Here is a 12,290-nt window from a genome sequence, read left to right as displayed (position 1 = left end):
AACCGCCCAGAGTGCTTGAAGCACTTTGGGGCGGTATATAAGCAGCATACTTTTTTTAAAAAAGTTGGATATTAAAGAAAAGTTTATACGGTTTAAAACAGAGTGGTTTTGAGTGGAACCAACATCTCAAGCAGGTGGCGCTATGGAGGATCTTTTCTTAAAGGTGAGTTTTAAGCCCATAGGAACGCATTAATCACGTTTTAATGTGTTTCTATGGGCTTTTTAAATTTCGCTTAGCAATGTTATCACTTAGCAGTGATTTTTTGGAACGAATTAACATCGCTAAGCGAGTTACCACTGTATATAAACAAAGTAATATAGGTGTTAATAATGTTTATAGGAATGAATGTCCACACAAAGATTGCAGACATCTGTGGCAATATAAATGTTAAAAAAAGAGAAAGTCTAGTAATATACAAGTTGAAAATATACTTGATCTGGTATTGTTCAATTTATTAGGTCCAAAACAACCATCTATAGGAGGAGCCAGATATATTTTATCCATACAGGATCAAAAATCTAGATTTAGATTTTGTTGCCCGATGAAAGAAAAAAGTGAAACACATTTAGAATTTGACAAGTGGTTAAGATTTGTAGAAAGAAAAACTGGAAGAAAAGTCAAACAAATTCAAACAGATATTGTTTCTGAGTTTACAAATTCCAAATTCCAGGCTATATTAAACAAGCATGGAAAAGTGCATAGAAAGTCAGCACCATATACACGCACACAAAATGCATTTCTTGAGAGACGTGGGCAAACATTACAGAATATCGCTGAAGCTATGATACGTGGAAGTAAGTTAAATTAGAGATTTTGTGAGATCAGCCATACTATGTGCAAACGCCTATTTAAATATTCTTTGGCACACAGGTATAAATAACATCCCTTATATATTGTGGTCTGGAAGGAAACCACATTTAAAATTTTTACAGACATTTGGTTCACTAGCATGGGTAACCATTCCTAAAAATATAAGGAGATAGAAAGGCTAAACATATGTATGTTCTAGGATATCAACAAAATAGAAAAGGTTACAGATTTGGAATACCTAATTCTAACAAGATAGCAATAAGTAGTGATGCAACATTTAATGAACACGCTTATTGGGATATCATAAATTTACTGCCTGAAACCAGCATCCATGTACCAGAAATGCACAATAACAAGGAAAATAAGAGGAAGGCAATTTCAGAGGAAAATCAAGAAATAAAGCAAGAAAATCAAATTGTAGATTTAGAAACAGACCCAGAAATATCTAATACATCAGAAAGAGCTGAAGTGCAGGAGGAGGAAAGAATAATTCCTAGAAGATCCTCAAGAGAATCCAAATCTCCTGATAGGTATAACCCAGGAGCATATTATTGTTTATCTGTAATTGAACCACAGTCATATGAAGATATATGTAATATGCCAATAAAAGAGAAAGGAAAATGGAAAGATGCTATAAGGAAAGAAATGGAATCACTTCAAAAGTTAAAGTATATGAGGAAGTAGATAAACCATCAGTAAGTAAAACTATATGTTGTAGGTGGATATTTAAAAGGAAAAAAGATGGAAATGGTAATGTAAGATATAGAGCTAGATTACTTGCTAAGGGTTATGCACAGAATTCAAGTGATTATGACCAAGTATTTGCACCTGCATTAAGGCCAGGAACATTACGGTTTGTTTTAACGTATGCAGCAACGCATCAACTAATAACAAAACATATAGATATTGAGACAGCATATTTATATGCTGATCTACAACATAAAATATATATGGATATACCACCAAGCATAGAAAAGAAAGATGGAAAAGGAGCCTCATGGCACAGTGGTTAAACTGCTGAGGACCTGGGGTTCAATCCCAGGTAGCCGGCTCAAGGTTCACTCAGTCTTCCATCCTTCCGAGGTTGGGAAAAGGAGTACCCAGTTCGTAGGGGGGTCAATGTGTAGCCTGCATAATTAACTTGTAAACCGCCCAGAGTGCTTGAAGCACTTTGGGGCGGTATATAAGCAGCACACTTTTTTTTTTAAAAAAAATGGATATTAAAGAAAAGTTTATACAGTTTAAAACAGTGGTTTTGAATGGAACCAACATCTCAAACTGGTGGCGCTATGGAGGATCTTCGCTTAAGGGTGAGTTTTAAGCCCATAGGAATGCATTAATCACTTTTTAATGCATTTCCATGGGCTCTTTATTTTCGCTTAGCAATGTTATCGCTTAGCAGTGATTTTTTAGAACGAATTAACATCGCTAAGCGAGGCACCACTGTATATAAACCGAGTAATATAGATGTTAATAATGTTTATAGGAATGAATGTCAACACAAAGATTGCAGACATCTGTGGCATATAAGGCTTGGACATCCAAATTATAAAACACTATGCAAAACAATAGAGAATTCTTATGGAGCTAATGTTAAGAATTGTGACAAATATGTTGATTGTCAGGCAAGGAGGGTAGCTAAGAGCAAATGTGTGCTAATTACAATGTCTAGTAAGCAAGGAGGGCAGCCGGCCCTGGAACCAGACCGGGGGCATCCCGACGGCCCCCTTGGCCCCGCTGGCCTGGGCGCCCCCGCCGCCCGACCCAGGAAGGGGCCACCAAAACCTCAGGCCAGGCGGCTACGGGACCCCCAACAGCGACACCGCTGCCGCCCCCGGCTGGCCCAGCTCCCTGGCCTACAACTCCTTGCCCCTTCCAGGACTGTGTGCGAAAAAAGACCACCTGGCGCAGGAGCCGGAGTATCTCCCCCACTACCCGCTTGGTTACTTCCACGACGTGATGGCTTCCTATGGGCTCCCGATGGCCGATATGAAGAGCCAGGATCCTGACCAGCTGCTGGGGGTCTACAGCACCAGCCCTCTGACCCACCTCTGATGGCAAGAGAGACGGCATGAGCGAGCAAGCGTGCGTGCAGGCCGACAAACAAGACTGATTGACTGACTGGTCCAGGAGGGTGTGTGCCAAAATAGCAGGGGACACGGAGGGGGCACATTAGGCTGATGGTGCTGCTTGTATGGAAGCCCCGGAAGCAAGAAGGAATTGCATTGAAGGCGGGATTGTACAAATATGAAGGAAACGGCCCAGAATTTGGGGAAGGGAGGCCGAAGGAGGACGCCTGCTGGTAGGCTCCTTTTGCCATGTTCCCGTGTGTGGGTGTCTGTCTATGGAGTGGTGTATGTGTGTGTGGGAAGTCACAGACCCATTCTTATCTTTTATATTTCTCTCCCCCCCCCCGACTGCTTGCTTGTCTTGAAGGGGGCAGGCGTTAGGGAAGGGGGGAAAGGGACAGGATGCTTCTCTGGGTTTGTGGGATTGTTATCAAAAAAGGGAAAGACATCTGTTTGAATAGGTGGGTGGCTTTTCTAAGAAACCTTTTTTTAATAAGACAACAATAAAACTTGCTTATAAATGTTAAAAAAAAGAGAAAGTCTAGTAATATACAAGTTGAAAGTATACTTGATCTGGTATTGTTCAATTTATTAGGTCCAAAACAATCATCTATAGGAGGAGCCAGATATATTTTATCCATACAGGATCAAAAATCTAGATTTGGATTTTGTTGCCTGATGAAAGAAAAAAGTGAAACACATTTAGAATTTGACAAGTGGTTAAGATTTGTAGAAAGAAAAACTGGGAGAAAAGTCAAACAAATTCAAACAGATAACTGTTCTGAGTTTACAAATTCCAAATTCCAGGCTATATTAAATAAGCATGGAAAAGTGCATAGAATGTCAGCACCATATACACGCACACAAAATGCATTTCTTGAGAGACGTGGGCAAACATTACAGAATATCGCTGAAGCTATGATACGTGGAAGTAAGCTAAATTAGAGATTTTGTGAGATCAGCCATACTATGTGCAAACGCCTATTTAAATATTCTTTGGCACACAGGTATAAATAACATCCCTTATATATTGTGGTCTGGAAGGAAACCACATTTAGAATTTTTACAGACATTTGGTTCACTAGCATGGGTAACCATTCCTAAAAATATAAGGAGATAGAAAGGCTAAACATATGTATGTTCTAGGATATCAACAAAATAGAAAAGGTTACAGATTTGGAATACCTAATTCTAACAAGATAGCAATAAGTAGTGATGCAACATTTAATGAACACTCTTATTGGGATATCATAAATTTACTGCCTGAAACCAGCATCCATGTACCAGAAATGCACAATAACAAGGAAAATAAGAGGAAGGCAATTTCAGAGGAAAATCAAGAAATAAAGCAAGAAAATGAAATTGTAGATTTAGAAACAGACCCAGAAATATCTAATACATCAGAAAGAGCTGAAGTGCAGGAGGAGGAAAGAATAATTCCTAGAAGATCCTCAAGAGAATCCAAATCTCCTGATAGGTATAACCCAGGAGCATATTATTGTTTATCTGTAATTGAACCACAGTCATATGAAGATATATGTAATATGCCAATAAAAGAGGAAGGAAAATGGAAAGATGCTATAAGGAAAGAAATGGAATCACTTCAAAAGTTAAAGTATATGAGGAAGCAGATAAACCATCAGTAAGTAAAACTATATGTTGTAGGTGGATATTTAAAAGGTAAAAAGATGGAAATGGTAATGTAAGATATAGAGCTAGATTAGTTGCTAAGGGTTATGCACAGAATTCAAGTGATTATGACCAAGTATTTGCACCTGCATTAAGGCCAGGAACATTACGGTTTGTTTTAACGTATGCAGCAACGCATCAACTAATAACAAAACATATAGATATTGATACAGCATATTTATATGCTGATCTACAACATAAAATATATATGGATATACCACCTGTCATGAATTTGATTATGAAAATAGAATAGAGTTGTATTTCATAGGATTTATTTCAGAGCTGCAACGAAAAAGCTAGAAATCTGCTTGTGTCCAGGTGCTAATTAGAGAGAAAAATGTACAAGGTCAGTTCTTCTCCAGCCAAAGAAGAAAAAAAGTTAAGAAGAGCAAGCTGACCCTTATCTCAACTCCGATAGACAAGGACATAACTTCTTAATTTAAGGAAGATGGGCGAAGAGAGACAGAAGGAGAAGAAAAAGGACGGAGAAGAGATGGAAGGGAGAGAGGCGACACCAAGCGAAATGCAGCCGACAGAACTTTAATCAAAAGGATTGCGTAAGAATGCTTATTTAAGATATAGTTAGACATTTTATTGTTTTCACTTTATAGAGGAAATGTCTGGTGGCTAAGGCTGGGGGTTATTTTGGAAATACTAAATGACGTTAAACTAAGCTTGTTGAAATGGTATCTTTTGTAATAAAATATAAAAAGACAAATTGTCTGTAAGCTGTCTCCTTGTATAGACCAAGCTACTATAGTAAATTGGATATTTTAGAACTAAGATTGTTTTGATCTGGCCACATTACCATATTACCAAATGAGGGTCCTAAAGTAATACAAGAGGAAGAGCAGACCTTCCAGATTGTTTATTTAAAATCGAGACAGACTTGGGTGAAGGAGTGAGAAGTGGCCTAGGGCAAAATTACAGGACCCGGTTTTGCTGGCAATAGGGACTGATCATTCTGAATCCCTCTCTGTCTCGTGTAAAGGCAGTTCTTAGGAACGCTTTTACCACACCACCAAGCATAGGAAAGAAAGATGGAAAAGGAGCCTCATGGCACAGTGGTTAAACTGCTCAGGACCTGGGGTTCAATCCCAGGTAGCCGGCTCAAGGTTCACGCAGTCTTCTATCCTTCCGAGGTTGGGAAAAGGAGTACCCAGTTCGTAGGGGGGGCAATGTGTAGCCTGCATAATTAACTTGTAAACCGCCCAGAGTGCTTGAAGCACTTTGGGGCGGTATATAAGCAGCACACTTTTTTTAAAAAAAAATAGATATTAAAGAAAAGTTTATACAGTTTAAAACAGTGGTTTTGAATGGAACCAACATCTCAAACTGGTGGCGCTATGGAGGATCTTCGCTTAAGGGTCAGTTTTAAGCCCATAGGAACACATTAATCGCTTTTTAATGCATTTCCATGGGCTCTTTATTTTCGCTTAGCAATGTTATCGCTTAGCAGTGATTTTTTAGAACGAATTAACATCGCTAAGCGAGGCACCACTGTATATAAACCGAGTAATATAGATGTTAATAATGTTTATAGGAATGAATGTCCACACAAAGATTGCAGACATCTGTGGCATATAAGGCTTGGACATCCAAATTAGAAAACAATATGCAAAACAATAGAGAATTCTTATGGAGCTAATGTTAAGAATTGTGACAAATATGTTGATTGTCAGGCAAGGAGGGTAGCTAAGAGCAAATGTGTGCCAATTAGAAAGTCTAGTAAGCAAGGAGGGCAGCCGGCCCTGGAACCAGAGCGGGGGCATCCCGACGGCCCCCTTGGCCCCGCTGGCCTGGGCGCCCCCGCCGCCCGAAACGGGAAGGGGCCACCAAAACCTCAGGCCAGGCGGCTACGGGACCACCGACACCGACACCGCTGCCGCCCCCGGCTGGCCCAGCTCCCTGGCCTACAACTCCTTGCCCCTTCCAGGACTGCGTGCGAAAGAAGACCACCTGGCGCAGGAGCCGGAGTATCTCCCCCACTACCCGCTTGGTGACTTCCACGACGTGATGGCTTCCTATGGGCTCCCGATGGCCGATATGGAGAGCCAGGATCCTGACCAGCTGCTGGGGTTCTACAGCACCAGCCCTCTGACCCACCTCTGATGGCAAGAGAGACGGCGTGAGCGAGCAAGCGTGCGTGCAGGCCAACAAACAAGACTGATTGACTGACTGGTCCAGGAGGGTGTGTGCCAAAATAGCAGGGGACACGGAGGGGGCACATTAGGCTGATGGCTCTGCTTGTATGGAAGCCCCTGAAGCAAGAAGGAATTGCATTGAAGGCGGGATTGTACAAATATGAAGGAAACGGCCCAGAATTTGGGGAAGGGAGGCCGAAGGAGGACGCCTGCTGGCAGGCTCATTTTGCCATGTTCCCGTGTGTGGGTGTCTGTCTATGGAGTGGTGTATGTGTGTGTGTGGAAGTCACAGCCCCATTCTTATCTTTTATATCTCTTCCCCCTCCCCGACCGCTTGCTTGTCTTGAAGGGGGCAGGCGTTAGGGAAGGGGGAAAGGTACAGGATTCTTCTCTGGTTTTGTGGGATTGTTATCAAAAAAGGGAAAGACGTCTGTTTGAACAGGTGGGTGGCTTTTCTAAGAAACCTTTTTTTAACAAGACAACAATAAAACTTGCTTATAAATGTTAAAAAAAGAGAAAGTCTAGTAATATACAAGTTGAAAGTATACTTGATCTGGTATTGTTTAATTTATTAGGTCCAAAACAATCATCTATAGGAGGAGCCAGATATATTTTATCCATACAGGATCAAAAATCTAGATTTGGATTTTGTTACCTGATGAATGAAAAAAGTGAAACACATTTAGAATTTGACAAGTGGTTAAGATTTGTAGAAAGAAAAACTGGGAGAAAAGTCAAACAAATTCAAAGAGATAATGCTTCTGAGTTTACAAATTCCAAATTCAGGGCTATATTAAACAAGCATGGAATAGTGCATAGAATGTCAGCACCATATACACCCACGCAAAAATGCATTTCTTGAGAGACATGGGCAAACATTACAGAATATCGCTGAAGCTATGATACGTGGAAGTAAGCTAAATTATAGATTTTGGGGATCAGCCATACTTTGTGCAAACGCCTATTTAAATATTCTTTGGCACACAGGTATAAATAACATCCCTTATATATTGTGGTCTGGAAGGAAACCACATTTAAAATTTTTACAGACATTTGGTTCACTAGCATGGGTAACCATTCCTAAAAATATAAGGAGATAGAAAGGCTAAACATATGTATGTTCTAGGATATCAACAAAATAGAAAAGGTTACAGATTTGAAATACCAAATTCTAACAAGGTAGCAATAAGTAGTGATGCAACATTTAATGAACACGCTTATTGGGATATCATAAATTCACTGCCTGAAACCAGCATCCATGTACCAGAAATGCACAATAACAAGGAAAATAAGAGGAAGGCAATTTCAGAGGAAAATCAAGAAATAAAGCAAGAAAATCAAATCGTAGATTTAGAAACAGACCCAGAAATATCTAATACATCAGAAAGAGCTGAAGTGCAGGAGGAGGAAAGAATAATTCCTAGAAGATCCTCAAGAGAATCCAAATCTCCTGATAGGTATAACCCAGGAGCATATTATTGTTTATCTGTAATTGAACCACAGTCATATGAAGATATATGTAACATGCCAATAAAAGAGAAAGGAAAATGGAAAGATGCTATAAGGAAAGAAATGGAATCACTTCAAAAGTTAAAGTATATGAGGAAGTAGATAAACCATCAGTAAGTAAAACTATATGTTGTAAGTGGATATTTAAAAGGATAAAAGATGGAAATGGTAATGTAAGATATAGAGCTAGATTAGTTGCTAAGGGTTATGCACAGAATTCAAGTGATTATGACCAAGTATTTGCACCTGCATTAAGGCCAGGAACATTACGGTTTGTTTTAACGTATGCAGCAACGCATCAACTAATAACAAAACATATAGACATTGATACAGCATATTTATATGCTGATCTGCAACATAAAATATATATGGATATACTACCAAGCATAGAAAAGAAAGATGGAAAAGGAGCCTCATGGCACAGTGGTTAAACTGCTGAGGACCTGGGGTTCAATCCCAGGTAGCCGGCTCAAGGTTCACTCAGTCTTCCATCCTTCCGAGGTTGGGAAAAGGAGTACCCAGTTCGCGGGGGGGGGGGCAATGTGTAGCCTGCATAATTAACTTGTAAACCACCCAGAGTGCTTGAAGCACTTTGGGGCGGTATATAAGCCCCAATATTAAAAAAAAGTTTATACGGTTTAAAACAGAGTTGTTTTGAATTGAACCAACATCTCAAAACAACATTAAAAAATAATGGATTCAAACAGGGTATAGCAGATCCATGTTTATTTATGAAAGAAAGTCAACAAATAATAATACTTATTTTTGTCGATGATTTAGCGATATTTGCAAAGGATGAGGAAACAGCAGATTCAGTTGTTGAAATGTTGGAACAAAATTATAATTTGAGAGACCTAGGTCAGATAACTAATTATTTAGATGTAGAAATTGAGAGATGTGAAAAAGGACTTAAGGTATCTCAAAAGAAAAAGATATTAAAAGTATTAAAGCAATATAATATGGAGGAATGTAAATGATCTAGTACACCTATGAATATTGAATTTGAAAAAGATATAATTACAGGAGCAGAGTGTGATGCAGATTTATATAGATCATTCATAGGAAGTTTATTATAAATAAGCCGTTGGTCAAGACTTGTAGGCCTGAACATGTATAAGTGTATCATTAACGAGCTGCCATTGTGCACAGATATGAGAATGCTGAATCATTCCAGAGATGATGCAATGTTTTGAAACCAGAAGAAGACCAGGTGCAAAGGATGAAGTCATCTGTCTTATGATTGGACAAAATATGCCATGTACATATATATAAGTGGACTGTGTCTTTGTGTCTTTCTCTTCCTCTTCCACCACTTGCTGCCATGCATGCTGTCCGTTTGTATAAAGAGTTCCTGCCATGCTGTTGAGATGCCTGCCTGTAAATAACTGTAAATACTTGTAAATACAACCGTCTTGCAACAAAGAAGAACTTGTAAGTGTCTTCAATAACTCTGCGTATTTCTGCTGTCGCCAAATTCCTGACAGAGGTCATGGGCCCAGCAACGTGTGCTTCATAAGCCAGATAAAGTCAAGACGGTGGTGAGTAACGTGGGTGAAGTATATAAATGAAGGAGGAGAGCTAAAGTGGCAGTGACATAGAAGATTTGGGATAGGACAGTTCGTCTGTTAGCCCAGGAGGGGAAAGGAAACAGAGAACTGCAAGAGAAAGAAAAGGCAGGATGGCGTTCAGCACAGGAGGCATTGGCGGATTAGCAATAAACAGGCTGAATGACAAAAATTATAGAACATGGGCAGTGAAAGCAGAAATGCTCATACGAAGAGAATCTTTGTCGTCATATGTGAGTAATCCTCCAGCTCAATTAACAGAGGAGCAAGAGGAAGAGCATCAGAGGGCTCTGAGTACCCTCATTTTGTCCCTTGAAGATGAAGAGTTAGTGCATATACAAGGACTGACCACAGCCAAGGCAGTCTGGGACAGATTAAGAGGTATTTACTTGAGAGAAACAGCAGGCTCGAAGATTTCCCTAACCAGAAGGCTGTATAAGTGCCAAATGATGTCTGGGGAGAGTGCTTCCAAGCATCTACAGACAATAAAGGGACTGTTCAATGAACTGCAGTTAATGAATGTTCATTTTTCAGAGGAACAGAAGGTCTTCGTGATTTTGAGCAGTTTATCCCCTGAATATGCTGATTACAAGTTTGGAAAGTCTGCCTGACACACAACTGTCTCTTGAGTACATTACAAACAGAATTTTGCAGGAGGAGGAACACTGGAAGGAGAGATCCCAAACTGCTGAAGGAAGCCACGTGGGAGCTGACCGGGAGAGCTGGAGACAGACTCCAGACGGCAGTGTGAGAAGAAGGACGCCAGCTACAGACCGAGAGCAGCGTGGGCATGCCATGATGATTAAAGCCTGTTTTAGATGTGGCTCTAGGAATCATCTTTTGAAAGACTGTGAAGAGAAACAAAACTGCTTGAAAGGAGGAACACTTTCAAAGAGAAGAGAACCAGAAGCAGCAGATTACAGACGCTCTGCAGAAAGCAGCAGGAGGGGAATTTCTCTTGTTAACAAAACAAGATATAAGGCATCCAAGGTCGCAAACACAGCTGTGTGGCTGATAGACTCTGGAGATGTAAATCACCTTACTAATGATCCAGAGATGTTTTGTTTTTTAGGAAGCACGGAGCTGAGGAGCGTGACGCTGGCAAATGGACAGAAAGCAAACGTTGAAGCACAAGGGAAAGTGTATGTTCCCAGTCTGAAGCAAGAGATAAGTAACGTTTTACTGGTACCCACAATTGATTATCATATTTTAAGCGTGTCAGCCCTTGATAGACAGGGATTTTGTGCGATATTTGAGAAAGGGGAATGCATAATTAAGAAAAACAACAGAGTAGTTGCAAGAGCAAAGCAAGAGGACAATTTGTGTTAAAAAGCAGAACACATAGAGACACACACATGGTGCATAAGAATGAGCCCCAGCATAACAGTTGCATCCACTTATTACACAGAAGACTGGGTCATGTGAACTTTAAAACTGTGCAGAGAATGGAGAACACGGCTAGAGGTGTAAACATAAAAGATTGTAAAAATTACTTGGAGTGCCAAGTTTGTAAACAATGCAAAACGCATGTGGCTCCAAAGGGGAAACAGAGTCTCAGAGAGACAAGCAGACCTTTTGAGTTGGTACATGCTGACTTGATAGGGCCATTTCCACCCTCATTAGGAAAGGCAAAATTTGCACTGGTGATAATTGATGATTACACACGCTTCTCGTATTGTTTTACACTGAAATAAAAAACAGAGGTTTTTCAGACATTTAAAAATTGGGTGAAATCAACTGAACGACGCTTTGGCCACTAGGTGGCGCAATTGCAGTCTGATAGAGGTTCAGAGTTCATGAACACACAATTTCAAAGGTGGCTAGAATGCACAGGAATCAGACACAGAAAAACCAGCCCATATAGTCCATTTCAAAATGGTGTGGCTGAAAGGAGAAATGGGGTGCTCCAGGAAATGAAGGATGCACTGCTAGCGGACGCAGGGATGCATATGGGTACTGGGCGGAGGCACTGAAGATGGCGAATTTTTTAATTAACAGAATTTGGTCATCTGCCATAGATCAGACCCCATATTTTATGCTGTTTGGGAAGGAACCTTCTTTAAAACATTTAAGGGCATTTGGCTGTACTGCGTGGGTACACGTGCCAAAACAGCTAAGGAGAAAAGGCAAAGCTAAAACAAAGAAAATGAGGTTCCTGGGTTATGAGCCTGGATCAAAAGCATATAGGTTTGTGGATGGTAACAGAAACACTGTAATTTCCAGGTCTGCTAGCTTCAATGAAGAAGAGAATTGGGATAAGGTACATGCGAATTCACAAATATATACCCCATTAAATGACAGAAGAAGTCAGTTTAGACAGTCAGAAACATATGAACAAGACATGAAGTCCTCTGCTGATGAAGATGATGAAGAACAAAGAACACGAAGAACATGAAGAAAAACACATTAGTGAGATTAGCCAGTCAGAAATAGAGCCAGAAACACAGGGTCCTAGGAGGTCTGAAAGGACAAACAAGGGTGTGCCACCCAAGAGATTTGGAAT

At 40.2% G+C, this 12,290-nt stretch overlaps 1 protein-coding gene across 1 annotated transcript in view; it reads right to left on the bottom strand.

Annotated features, from left to right (window-relative positions):
* Positions 1-12,290, bottom strand: part of TRPC4 (transient receptor potential cation channel subfamily C member 4) — a 309,107-nt gene that overhangs the window by 270,594 nt on the left and 26,223 nt on the right. The gene's annotated exons all lie outside the window — the stretch shown is intronic.

Source organism: Pogona vitticeps, chromosome 2 (assembly GCF_051106095.1).
Source record: "Pogona vitticeps strain Pit_001003342236 chromosome 2, PviZW2.1, whole genome shotgun sequence".
NCBI classification, from domain to species: Eukaryota; Metazoa; Chordata; class Lepidosauria; order Squamata; family Agamidae; genus Pogona; species Pogona vitticeps.
Note: the sequence above shows the minus strand (reverse complement) of the source record. Positions and strands in the feature narration are given on the sequence as shown.